At 50.9% G+C, this 14,417-nt stretch overlaps 1 protein-coding gene across 1 annotated transcript in view; it reads left to right on the top strand.

Annotated features, from left to right (window-relative positions):
• SLC9A4 (solute carrier family 9 member A4) overlaps positions 1-14,417 on the top strand; it is an 82,204-nt gene that overhangs the window by 14,266 nt on the left and 53,521 nt on the right. The window lies entirely within an intron of this gene.

Here is a 14,417-nt window from a genome sequence, read left to right as displayed (position 1 = left end):
TGTCAGAGCAGCTGGGAGCTGGGCTGTTTCCTCCTGAGAGTCAAGTGCCTCCACTGAACTTCAAATTGCCCCGAGCCTACACACTGGGATGGGGTGGGAGTGGGGCAGGTGGGGTGGGAGTGGGGCAGGTGGGGTGGCAGTGGGGCAGGTGGGGTGGCAGTGGGGCAGGTAGGGTGGGAGTGGGGCAGGTGGGTGGGTGTGGGGCAGGTGGGGTGGGAGTGGGGCAGGTGGGGTGGGTGTGGGGCAGGTGGGGTGGGTGTGGGGCAGGTGGGGTGGCAGTGGGGCAGGTGGGGTGGCAGTGGGGCAGGTAGGGTGGGAGTGAGGCAGGTGGGTGGGAGTGGGGCAGGTGGGGTGGGTGTAGGGCAGGTGGGGTGGGAGTGGGGCAGGTGGGGTGGGAGTGGGGCAGGTGTAAGGATACAGCGTCCTCCCTTCCCACCCCGGTGGGGTGCTGTCCACCCTGGCACTGCCCGGGGCACTGGGCATGTGAAGGCGAACCATGCTGGCCGGACACGCAGGCAGTCGCTGGTGATAAGGGCCAGGCCAGGCCCGGGAGCTGTGAGGACAGGAGGACGATGGGCACAGTTTGCCAAGAAAGCGGCCTGTGCCCGGGAAACATGAAGGGTGACTTGGGGTGAACGCCCTTCAGGATTCTCTGCGCTCGCCTCCCCTGCTTCCCAGGTCCTCGCGGTGGTGGCCGCCCCAGGGCAGTGAGACGGCCCAGAGCGGGGAGGCTCAGCCTCAGTGCCTCTCGGCCCACGACCTGCAGCTGTGGCTTTCGGGGTCACTTCCCTCATCTGGGTCTCGGTACCCTTCTGGGGATGGGGTAGTTGTGCGAGGGTGGAAGTGAGTCTTTACCCTCCACCCCACCCCCCACCCCGCCCCAAGCACTTAAACAGCACCTGGCGCGTGAGCATGTGGCAGGCTGGGCTGCCGGCCCCTCCGGCCTGCGGGGCGCTGCGGCCTTGGCCTTCCGGTGGCCAGCGCTGTGCACGCACCTGGACACACTGCCCAGGGCGCAGGCAGCTTCTCCTGTGCTCCTGCTGTCTCGCTGCCTCCCGCCTGACTCAGGCTCCGGGTCGGAGGTGAGATGCTCCCGCCTCTTTGGGATGGACACCTCCTTCCAGCCAGGACTGTGAGGAGCGCGGTGTCGGGGGGAGCTTGAGCCCCAGCTGTGTGATCTGGAGCAAGCAGCTCCATCCTTTGGTGCCTCGGTTTCTCATGTGTCAAGTGGGAATGGTTCATCTCCTGTCAGAGGGCCGTTTGGAGGGGGATGTGCACTGAGACCCAGAGGCGCATGGCGTGTGGCTGCCCTCCTGCCCTGGCTGGTGTCTGTCTGCAGAGAAACGGGGACAGAGCCCAAGCCTCAGACAAGGGCCCTGCAGCCTCGCGCGGTTCGCTGTCCGGGGAGGGCCCCGCAGGTGCGGCTGAGCCGTGCGCTTCTCCACCGGCTTCTGACCCGCCGTGGGGGCAGCAGGTGTCTGCCCCACCCAGCCCAGGGCCCAGGCATTTTCCTCCGCACCTGCACCAGCCGACGCTTTCAGGGCTTTGCCTGGCGTGCTTCTCCCTGGCCACACCTGCCGTTGACAGTGAGCTGTGGTGCTGGCTGTTCAGGTCTGAGGTGGGGAGGGGCCATGTTGTGAGTTTGTGGGTCTAAGTCTGTGTGTATGTGAGTGTGTGTGTGAGTGTGTGTGTGTGCCTGATACACACACACAAATAGGTTGGGATGCTGTGGATCAGGCGGGGTGGTGGGAGGAGCTGGGAGAAGCGAGGGCAGAGGGCAGCCAGTGTTGGTAGGTCCCACAAACAAGGGTGTTGGCAGCAATGAGCCCCACCTGCCTGAGGAGCAGCCCTGACTGCCCACCTGCCCAGCTGGGAAGGTGGTGACACCTGTCCCCACACACCTGGGTCTCCACTGCAGACCCCTTAACGAGCAGCCTGCCCGCGGCTCCGAGCGTGTTAATCACCCAGAGGCCTGCGATGGCCACGCGGGCCAGCCATGGCATCACTGGGCTCCTCACAGCGGATTCATAAGTGCTGGGGTCCAACCCCAGCGGGTCCAGGGGTCCCCAAAGGTGTGGACGGAGTCAGCGAAGAAGGAATGGCACGGAGACAGCCTTCAGTTGATCATCATAGCCGGGTTCTCTTGTCAGGGTCTCCAGGTAGGTTCTATCTAGGTTTTCCAGCCAGGTTCAGTAGCCATGTTCCCTCGCTAGGTTCTCTAGCCAGGTTCTGTCTGAGATCTCTAGCCAGGTTCGGTCACCAGGTTCTAGTCAGGTTCTCTTGCCAATTTCTGTAGTTAGGTTCAGTCCAGGATCTTTTGCCATGTTCTCTCGCTAGGTTCTGTCTCTAGGTTCTGAGGCCAGTTTCTGTCCAGGATCTTTTGCCATGTTCTCTCCAGCGAAGTTCTTCTGTCTCTAGAGAATGTTCTGTGTAAGTTCTGTCTTCTTAATTCTGTGTTCTAAGCTCTGTCTCTTTCTGTCTTGTTGCATCTGTATTTATACCAGTTGATTCCAATCCTATCAATCTCTATTCCAAAGGTTAAGGCGTTTCTTATCTCCATTCCAGGGAGTAAAGATTATGTAGCTTAAGCATGATTGTTCATAGTTAAAGTGATTAATTACCCGCCTGGCACTTAGTTGAGGGGTTTTATTCCCTCCCTAACTTCAGGGGAAAATCCCTACCTGGGGATTCAACCTTTCTCGGAGAGGTGACCTTGGTTAAAACACAGCGCCAAGAAGGTGAGCAAACATATTAAGAACCGTATGCCATATATGCCAGGTCCCTTGAAACAGCAAGGATGGACCGGCTCCCGGCACATAAGCACTTGTTTGGGTCATGCCTTTCTGGCGGAGGAAACAGACGATTGTGATGTGAATGACACAAGTCAGCTTTCCCCAGCCTCGCCGTGACTCTCGGGCGCTAAGAACTCACCCAGTCGCATGTGCAAGAAGGAAGGGAGAGCTTTGCGGGTTAGGAGGCCCCTCTTCAGGAAGCCGGGCCTCGCAGCCCTGAAGATGTATTTGAAAAACCACACTTAGGGAGAAAAGCCAACTCTCTTCAGTCTTTAACAGCAGTTCTCAACCTGTGGGTCGCGACCCCTTTGGCAGTCGAACGACCCTGTCACAGGGGTCGCCTAAGACCATCCTGCATATCAGATATTTACATTACGACTCATAACAGTAGCAACATGACAGTTATGAGTAGCAATGAAAATAATTTTATGGTTGGGTCACAACATGAGGAACTGTATTGAAAGGGCCAGAAGGTTGAGAACCACTGCCTTAGGGAATCATCAAAATGAGAACAAAGCATGTGGAAGCTGCTCTGTGCCCATGGCCGCCTGCGCTGCCCCCGCCGAGCAGGGCATGGGCATGTCCCGCCTTTGAGGAGCCACACCTCAGAACATCTCACTTTTCCCTTTTCATCTGTAAATTCTTCCTCCCTTACAATTACCCCAGGACCTGTTCTTCTGTGTTTTCTTATAGTCCTTTGAAGCCATGGAGAGATCCTGGGAGATTACGTAATCCATTAGTAGAAATCATTGCCGTGCACGAAAGCCCACAAACACAGGCAAGCGCTTCTGCTTTCAGTGGTTGTCAGCAGCTCGCCCTCCGCACAGCACGTGTGCACCTTCTCAGGGTGTGGTGGGCCCTGCTATGGAAAAAATACGCTCAGGATAATGTGAAAAGCCCCATAATCTGGCTGTTTGGGGAGAGCTACTTGACAGATAGCTTTTCTGTAGCTTCCTGTGAGTACGTAATGAACAGTACCCAGCAGAAGCTGCTACCCCGCCCACTCTGTACCATCATGGCCAGGTCATGGGTCAGAGGCAGAGCCATCGTTCTGGCCCGGGCTGTGGTTGTCTCTGTCACTTCTGACCATCCAGGACTAGCAAGGGACCATCAGTGAGTTTTAAACTAGCAGCATGGGAGGAAACAGAGATCATGAAATCCAACTCCTTCAGATTGAAAATAAAGTTCAGTCCAGTTTGATTGAGCCTGAGCCCAAAGTTTTTATTTATTCACTAGAGGCCTGGTGCACAAAATTTGAGCACGGGTAGGGTCCCTAGGCCTGGCTGGCGAACAGGGCCTTCCGGCTGCCAGCCAGGGCCTGCCTTCATTCCGCACCGTCCCCTGGTGGTCAGCACACATCATAGCAAGCAGTTGAACTCCCAGTCAGTCAAACTCCCAAGGGGACAATTTGCATATTAGCCTTTTATTATATAGGATTCTTCATTTATTCATTCACAAAAAATATTACTGAGCGACTACTTTCTATCAGAAAGTGCTCTTTCCACAGTGCCGGAGTGACCATCTCAGAGCAGCAAGTCACCAAGCTGGCCTTCAGTGAACAAGTCCACTGGTCACACTGATCTATGTTTTTATAGTGAAAAAAGTGTTGATGTGAAATATCCTCCACTGTTCACAGCTGTCCTGACTCCAATGGCAAAGCTAGTCCTATGGGCATTGCCCCAAGAGGGGAAAGACTCCAGGTGCAAGGCGAGGGCAGTCCCTTGGGGACATCATGGATGAGGAACAGGTGTTGGTGGTGGGTAGGCAGTTATTGTTAGGTTAGTTTTGAGCTGCTAATTTGAGACCTGCAGGCCATTGAAAATAATTTTCAATAGTTTTAGGAGGCTAGAGCCTGGGGGAAGATAGAATGCAGGTGCCTATTTGGTGGACTTGACAAGTAGGTGGTAATTACAGCTGTGAAGTGGGCAGTCCTCCACCAGCCATTCTTCAGGCTGAGAAGAATTTGCCAACTTTTTGAACTGAAAATTAGTTTGTTTTTAATCCTCACCCAGGACATCTGTTTATTGATTTTAGAGAGAGAGGAAGGGGAAGGAAAGAGAGACCAATGTGAGAGAGAGAGAGACATAGATAGGTTGCCTCTCATAAGCACCCCAACCAGAGAACTGCCTAGGTATGTGCTCTGACCAGGAATTAAACCCACAACCTTTTTGCTGTATGGGATGATGCTCCAACCAACTGAGCCACCAGGCCAGGGCTGAAAATGAGTGCTTAAGGGAACATTTTTGCCTTTCCCTAAGTCAATAAAATCTGACCACTGACACATCTCTCATCTTTGTTAAATTTTCTGACATCTGTTCAGTGCATATTCCTGGCTCTGTTCCTTGAGGTTCTAATCAATGAATGGTCAGGGATATGAGCCCTAGAGGGTTGGTAAATCTCATGAGAAATCCATCTTCTGTCCTGGTTGAAGGTTTTCCATTTTATTTCTTTACTAGAGGCCTGGTGCACGAAATTTGTGCATTGTGGGGAAGGGTCCCTCAGCCTGGCCTGTGTCCTCTCACAGTCCAGGAGCCACGCAATGGATCACCCCTGCAGAGGGCGGCCCCACCCACCCACTGCAGTTCTACAGTTGGTGGCCTGGGCCTCCCTCTTTGGGGCGATTGTGGAGCCCCCCAATTGATCACCCCCCAGCCAGGGGCCTGGGCCTTCCTATGCAGGGCCATCACGTGATCGATCGCACCCCCGCTGAGGGAGGCCCCACCCAACCGCTGCAGCCTGCCAGTTGGTGGCCTGGGCCTCCCTCTTTGGGACAATTGTGGAGCCCCCAGTTGATCGATCGCCCCTCTGGCTGGTGTCCTGGGCCTCCCTCTTCAGGGGAATCTCGGGGCAATGGCCAGGCCTCCGACCAATCGCATCTCACAGGCCTTGGCTGACCTGGCACCAGTGGGTGTCATGGCATGGTCGTCCAGAAGGCCATTCGGATGGTCGTTCTGCTGTTCAGTCATTCAGTTGATTTGCGTATTATGCTTTTATTATGATAGATTATTATAGATGAGTAAGAGAACAGCTCCCTCCCTCCATCTTTTCATCATTTTGCATCCCTGCTGGGTAGTTGCTGATTTCCTAGGTGATTTTCTTTAGTGGTCAGGGCAAGTAGTTGTCAAGGAACTGCTCTATTACTGAGTTAACGTGCCAGTGCCCCTTCATAAGACAGAAAACTAACCGAGTTCATTATTTCGTTTCCTGTGTAAGCGTGATGAATCCCGTTCTCTATGTATCCTTACAGTATCCTTACAGTAGCTGCCATGCAGCAATGATCATTTTCACTCTGTTGTGACTCTGAATTTCCAATGCTTTTTACATGTATGCAGAGTTAGTAATTAGCTAGGCTTTTAGGGGCAACTGAGTTTACGGCGAGCTCAAGTAATGAGGGTTAATCAAGATACACAGGCAATCAGCGAAGACATAGATCCATTGTTGGTCCCTAGGGCTGCCATACAAACACCACAGACTGGGTAGCTTTGTTGTCATGGGGTGACCTCTGCATCCCCACCTGTTACCAGTGGAAGTAGAATTCTTGTGATATCACAAGAAATGGATTTTCTGAGGCTCCCTGGGAGGATGAGTGATCCTTGTTTGTGTGGAATTAAACTCCCGGCTCTGCAAGGCCCCATCTCCCTCTGGCAGCCCATGGAAGGCCCAGCTGTGCCTCAGCAAGGCTGAAACGAAGGCCACTGCCCGCATGCTTCGTGGTAAAGCACGTCCAGCCCTGCATCTGCCCACTGAGCTTGCATTCCTGGCTGCAGTCCATGGCCTGTGGGGTCCGCAAGGCCATGGGCCACGTGGCTGCTTGAGGCCACTTTGCAGACTGTCATCTGGACGAGTGCGGGTCATGGAGCAAGCAAGAGGCATGAGTGCGAGAGGGACAAGCAGGAGAGGATTCTTTGCTGGGGGCTCAGCTAATTATGCCTTCAGGAGTCCGTGCACTTACAGTGGCCGCTCTCCCTAGCCAGTTATCTCTGCCAAGGTGAGGCTGACAGACAAGCACCTTCTCTACATCACCCCGACTTCACTGAACTCAGGCTCATCCACCCCTTTGTTGGACCCCTTTCCCCAGGGATCTGCAGGGAACGGGTGGTGGCTCCCTGGGGAGTGTGACGTTGCAGCTTCCTGGTGAAGCTGCCCAGATGACATGCCTATAATGTCTGGCCTCCCCTTTGCCCTCTTCCTATTATTAATATTAACTGGCTCATTATGACGATAACAGCTTCAACGAGAGAAATGTACTTCTCACAGTTCTGAAAGCTGGCAGTTCAAAATCCAGGTGCCAGCAGAGCTGGTTTCTTATGAGACTCTCTTCCTGGCTTTCAGTGCCACCAGCTTGCTCGGTGCACTCCTGGTGTCTCTTTCTTATCACACTGTCCTATGGGAATAGGGTCCCATTATGATCTAATTCTAACTTAATTACCTCTTTACATACCTACATTCAAATCCAGCCACATTCTGCCATGCTGTAGGCTAAGACTTCAACACATAAATTTTGGGGGGGCACACAATTCACTCCTCAGGAACTCAGGAATAGGAATTGCTTTACCACAAAATTAAATTAAAATGAATTACATTAAGATATCTAAGAAAACCCCAATGTTTGGAAACAAAACAGCACACTGCTAAATAATTAATGATTCAAACAAGAATTTACAAAGGAAATTAGAAAATATTTTGAACAAATGATAATGAAAATTCAACATGACAAAATTTGTGGGATGCAATTACAGATGTACTTGCAGTGGTTCTCAACCTTCTGGCCCTTTAAATACAGTTCCTCATGTTGTGACCCAACCATAAAATTATTTTCGTTGCTACTTCATAACTGTAATGTTGCCACTGTTATGAATCATCATGTAAATATCTGATATGCAGGATGGTCTTAGGCGACCCCTGTGAAAGGGTCGTTCGACCGCCAAAGGGGTCGAGACCCACAGGTTGAGAACCGCTGACTTTGAGAGAAATGTATAGTTTTAAATGCTTAGTAAAAAGTTGAAAGACTTAAAATCAATGACATAAGGCCCTACCTGAAGAAATTAGAAAAACTGCAGCAGAGTAATTCCTAACTAATAGGAAAGCAATTGTAAAGATAATAATAAATGATAATAATATAATTCTATATAATAAAAGCCTTATATGCTAAGTGTCAGGTTATCCATGGGCTGTTCAACCAATCAAAGTGTAATATGCTAATGATATGCTGAGGCTGCTTAACTGCTCACTATGATGTGCACTGACCACCACAGTGCTCCGACTGGTAGGTTAGCTTGCTGCTGGTGTCCAGTTAATCTGGACTGAGTGAAATGGGCTGGACACACCCTGGAGCCCTCTGGCAGTCTCTCCCCAGCTGACCAACCTCCCACATCCCTCCCTGGCCTTGATCATGCACCAGTGGGGTCCCTTGGCCAGGCCTGCATGCTCTCGCAATCCAGGACCCCTGGAAGATGTCAGAGAGCCCTTTTCAACTGACGGCAGAATGGCTGGTTGCTATGATGTGCACTGACCACCAGGGGGCAGACACTCAACGCAGGAGCTTCCCTCTGGTGGTCAGTGCGCTCCCACAGGTGGAGTACCGCTCAGCCAGAAGCTGGGCTCACAGATGGTGAGCTCAGCGGCAGTGGTGGGAGCCTCTCCCGCCTCTGCAGCAGCATTAAGGGCCTAAGCCAGGGGTCCTCAAACTTTTTAAACAGGGGACCAGTTCACTGTCCCTCAGACCATTGGAGGGCTGAACTATAGTTTAAAAAGAAACTATGAACAAATTCCTATGCACACTGCACATATCTTATTTTGAAGTAAAAAAACAAAACGGGAACAAATACAATATTTGTATTTGCATGTGGCCCGCGGGCCATAGTTTGAGGACCCCTGGCCTAAGCCATCAGGTGGACATCCCCCAAGGGCTCCCAGACTGTGAGAGGGTGCAGGCTGGGCTGAGGGACCCCCCACCCTCACCCCTGCCGAGTGCACAAATTTTGTGCACAGGGCCTCTAGTAAATTATAAAAGTTAAGATACTGTATCTTAAGAAAAATAGTTCTTTTTCATAAAACCTTTCAAAGATAGAAGAGGAGCAAGGATTCTGGTGGTCCATTCATTTGAAAGGTGGGGAGGTGCAATGCTCAGATGCCAGCAGGTGTTCTACCATAGGCTCGATGCTGCCACTTCCACCAGGAAATAGCATACGATCCTGCAGTTTAAGGGCTCAGTCCCACAAGCCTGCACTCACCACCCACTTTAGATGCCAACTGCATGTCCAGTTGTGTCCTGTGCTTTTGACCCAACTGCTGCAGTTGTAGTTCCAACAGCCTCCTGCTTGGTCTGAGTGATATGCTAGAGCAGGTCACATAACTCAGAGAAACATTTTACCTACTAGATCACCAGTTTATTATAAAAAGATATTACTCAGGAAGAGACAGATGAAAGGCATGGAGAAGGTATGGGGAAAGGGAAAGGACCCGAAGCACCCATGTCCTCTCCGAACATGCCACCACCCCCACCCCAATTTCCGCATGTTCACCAACCTGGGAGCCTTTCAGCTTAGTCATGTTGAGTTTTTATGAAGATTTCATTGCATGGGCTTCATTGATTAAACCATTGGCCATTGGTGATTGCATCCACTTCTAGCCGTTCTTCCCTCATAGGAAACTAGGGGTGGAGCTGAAATGTTCAACTCTCTATTTCTGGTTGCTTCCCCTGGAAACCAGGCCTCATTCTTAGGTGCTTTCAAAGTGTTACATTATTAACATAAACCTGTGTGGTGGAAAGGGGCTTGTTATAAATACCAAGATACTCGTTTCATCTCTGTGGCTGTGAAGACATCTCGGGACTGAGGACAAGAGACCATCACAACAAACGGTGCTCCCGTGCTCCAAGCCAGGAAATGCCCAGGGTCTGGGTGTTACGGGGAAGCTGAGGTGGCACTTTCCCCACCGAGTGCTGGGAGTAGAGCCTTTTGCCTACTCTAAGGTTAGCTACAGGTTTTATAGAAATAGAAAAACAATGTCTCTCTCTCTCTTCCTCTCTCTAACACAAAAGGACCCTTTCCTGAGACACCTCCTCTGAACTGTTTGTTGTTCACAACACCATTTCTGACACCAAATGTGTGGGTGTTTTCCCCCATATCAGCCAACCTCCAATTCTCCAGACACCAACGTGGTGCCCTCAGATTCAAGTCAATCCTGACAGTCACTGCCTGGAGTCAGACAGGCATCCTGTGCTAAATTCTCAGGTCACACGCTGCCTCCATGTCAGGCACCAACCGTAAGTCTGGGCCACCCATGATTCTAACAGACTGGCTATAAAATTGGGGTTCCCACCGTCCCCTCCTCAGGTTTGATAATTTGCTAGAACAGCTAACAGGACTCAAAAAAGCAGTTTACTTCCTATTACTGTTTTGGTGTTTTTTTTAAATAAAAGATTCAACTCAGTAACAGCCTGGGGTGCACAGGACAAAGGATGGGGAGGGTGCAGAGCTCCCATGCCCTCTCCTGTCACAGGGCTCTCCCAGCAGCACCCTGTAAGTTTTCTGAACCCCCTCTTTCAGGGTTTTTGCTGAAGTGTTATTACATAGGCATAATTGATTAAATCATTGGCTATTGGTTATTCATCTAATCTTCAGCTCATCTGTTACCTGGAGGTAAGGGGTAGAGGGCAGGGTAAGTATCGAAATTCACATCCTTCTAAATCACGTAACTGGGTACTCTGGCAACCAGCCTCCATCCTGAAGCTATCTTGGCCCCTGTCACCTCATTAGCATAAGCTTAGGTAAGATTAAAAAGAGCTCCTTGTGGATAGCAACAGGTCCTCCCACCTGTCACTCAGGAAATCACAGCTGTGTCTGCTGGTGCTCCTTGGTCAGAGTGTTGTCACTATACTGAAGGGTGGGGATCCCATTCCCAGTTGGGGCTCATACACAGGTTTTGGGTTGGATCCCTGGTTGAGTCTCATACAGGAGGCAACTAATCAATGTTTTCTCTCTCTCTTTCCTCTCTCTAAAATCAATGGAAAACATATCATTAGATGGGAATTTTGTTTTTAAAGTACAAATTCCAAGGTTGGCTTTTAGTGTGGCAGGGGAGGGTGGGAAGCTCTGTGCCCTCCCTCACCCTTTGCCTGATACCTCAGGCTGTTTCTGAGTTTAATCCTTTATATAAATACAAACCAGTAATAGGAAGTAAACTGCTTTTGTGTCTTTATCAGGAGACAAAGACAAAACATATATATAGGATAAGGCAAAAGAGGCTTACAGTTGTACCTACTTTTGCTACATCTTTTATGTATTATACACATATATCTACACACACACACACACACACACACACACACACACACACATATACATATACACATACACTGAGTGGCCAGATTATTATGACCACCCCATCAGTACTTCGTTGGGCCACCTTTTGCCTTCAGTACTGCGGCGATTCTTCTTGGCATTGACTCCACGAGATGTTGAAAGGTGATGCGAGGAATCTGACCCCATGCCTGATGAATAGCACTGTCCAGTTCTGTGAGATCTGATGGTTGTGGAACCAGCTGCCTGATGGCTCTTTTCACTTCGCCCCACAAATGCTCAATTGGATTGAGATCTGGTGATTGTGGGGACCACCTAAGCAAGGTAAAGTCTCCCTCATGTTCTTGAAACCACTCCTGCACAATACGAGCACCGTGGCATGGCGCATTGTCTTGTTGGAAGAAGCCATCTCCATTGGGGTACACCATCAACGTGATAGGATGAACTTGATCAGCATCAATACTTAGGTATGTTGTGCTATTCAGACATTGTTCCACACGAATTAAAGGGCCCAAATCATGCCAGGAAAACATGCCCCAAACCATAACACTTCCCCCACCAGCTTGAAGGGTTGTATGCATGCATGTGGGGTGCATGCTTTCATGCTGTTTCTGCCAAATTCTCACTCTGCCATCTGCATGATATAACTAGAAACATGATTCATCAGACCACATGACTTTTTTCCAGTGCTTGACTGTCCAATCCTTTTGTTCCTGTGTGAATTGGAGACGTTTTATCTTGGTAACTGCAGACAGCAGAGGTGTTCGAACAGGCCTTCAGCTTCCATATCCCATAGGATGCAGTGTATAGCTAATTTGCCTACAAACATCAGGTGGTCATAATAATCTGGCCACTAAGTGTATATATCTTACTAGAGGCCCGGTGCATGAAATTCATGCATGGGGGGGTGGAGGATGGTCTCAGCCCAGCCTGCATCCTCTCCAATCCTGGGGATCGGCCCTAAACTGGCAGTCAGACATCCCTCTCACAATCCTGGACCGCTAGCTCCTAATCGCTCACCTGTCTGCCTGCCTGGTCACCTCTAACTGCCCCCCCCCCTTGCTGGCCTGATCACTCCTCGCTGCCTCTGTGTGCCAGCCTGATCACCCCCAACTGCCCCCCCTGCCGCCTTGGTCACCCCAGCCTGCTGTTCAGTCGTTTGGTCATCCCTCATTAACTCCCCTGCTGGCCTGGTCACCCCGCACAGCCTGTTGCTTAGTCGTTTGGTTGTCCCTCACTAACCTCCCTGCCGGCCTGGTCATAGACAGCCATCTTTGTGAGGGCATGATGGTCAATTTGCATATTACCTCTTTATTATATAGGATTACATCACCATATCACACCCCACACCAAGTGTAGAGGGTCAATAATCTGGGTTCCATTCATGCTGTGGACTTGTTTGAGATTTAGCCTTGGCCGTTTCACTGTGAGTCAAAATGAGTCCAAAGAAAATGTTTACAACTATGACATCCAGAGTCTGGTGATCTGACAGGTGAGAATTGGTTTGCACGTAGTCAATACATATTGTGTCTGTAAATGTGGTCTGTGTGTTGGATGCACTACTTTCACTACCTAAACTTCTGTGGCATCTTCCGGGCAGGCACCTTGGCATCCAGGGACGGGCTGACCTGAATGGCTTTCCCAGGCCCTTGGAGCAGACTGGGTGGCTGCTTCTAACCTGGAGAGCTATGCAAAGGAGTTTGTGTGTGGCAACAACATGCAAATCTTTGAGTCTCGATTGAATTCCCTGAGTTTTCTCTGAGTTTGAGAGTCAAATAAATTCCCAGGCCCCACCTGGGTGCGTTCAGACCCGCCTTGCAGGTCTGTGGAAGCGTCTGGCTCCTCCGCGTGGCTTAGCTCACTGGAATGAGAGCACAGCACCCAGGGCTTCCAGACCCGTGTGTGGGTTGCTCTGAGGTCAGGCAAAAAGTGGAATTGGACTAAACAAACTCACAGAGTTGGGATACAACCACTAAGTGTCTTTTGGATTTGTCACAATTTCTTTTTCTTAAAACGTAGCTTCATTTTGCTTAAATAAAGCAGACCAGCATTATACCAGTTTGAAATATATGGTTGATACATAAACAGATCATTGACCCATTTCCTGGAGGTTTAGCCTCTGCCCCATCTGATTGTTGTCTTTGCGTGGAATAAGAAGCAAAGGCTGCAGGGTGAGCTTGGAGCCCAGGGCTCTGGACCTGGCCTTCCCTCTCAGAGCCCCTGCTGCACTTCTCCCTGCCTCAGGGCGGCCTCTCCGCACAGGTTCAATGCCAGTTCTGGACTCGCCAGTGGCATGACCGCAACCAGCAGATCGCCGCAACGTCACAGAAATGTGAACTAAAGTGGAGAAATGGAGAAGCCTTGGGAGTAGGCACCACATAGGCTAGGGATTCTTTTGAGGGGTGGGAGTCAGTGAGAAAGTGTAGCCAGTGGGGTCCAATCAGGAAAGAGAAGCCACAAGTAGGCTAAACAGCCTATGTGAACACTAATGAACAAAATAAACTAACAAGCAAATAGAAACAGACTCACAGAGACAGACAGCAGCTGACACCTGTTAGAAGGGAGGGGGAGGGAGCTGGTGGAAAAGGTGAAAGGATTAAGGAAAAAAACATCTCAGAGACACAGGCAGCAGCACAGTGGTCAGCAGAGGGGAAAAGTGAGGGGAGGTAGAAGAGGGAAAAGGGGGATAAATGGTGACGGAAGGAGGCTTGACTGTGGACGGTGGGCACACAGCACAATATACAACATATTGTAGAGCTGTGCACCTGGAGCCTATATCATTTTATTAACCAATGTCACGCCAATAAATTCAATGAATATTTTTTAAAAATACATTAGCCACATTAAAGAAAACCTATAAGCTATAAGGGACTCCCAGTGGTAGCCTCGGGCTGAGAGATGGCCTGCAAAGAAGGACAGGAGTGAGAAGGGGTTTGGTCTCTCTGGACAAGGCGTGGATGGGACACTGGGCCCCGAGAAGCTGCGGGTTAGCCGGGCTGGAGCTGGTGTGGGGTTGCGTCCTGGGCAGACGATAGACCACCCTCCGGAGGCGGCCAGGAGCGTCTGGGGAGCACGGACCTGCAGGGGATCCTGCTCTCGGGAGGGGAGGGACACACCGGCCTGCTGGGCTTTCCCCAGGGATCACCGGGAGAACGATGTGAAGTTGCAGAGGGACCGCTTTCAGGGCCTGTGGCTCTGGCAGGGTCCACGCGAAGCCCTCCTTCCCGCACGCTGACCCCTCCCAGGCCGTGACGAGGTTGGGAAGCCCCTTCCTCCTCCATGTCCCTCCGCTGAGAGAGCGTCACATGGTGCTCAGGTTAAA

Source organism: Myotis daubentonii, chromosome 12 (assembly GCF_963259705.1).
Source record: "Myotis daubentonii chromosome 12, mMyoDau2.1, whole genome shotgun sequence".
Lineage (NCBI taxonomy): Eukaryota > Metazoa > Chordata > Mammalia > Chiroptera > Vespertilionidae > Myotis > Myotis daubentonii.
Note: the sequence above shows the minus strand (reverse complement) of the source record. Positions and strands in the feature narration are given on the sequence as shown.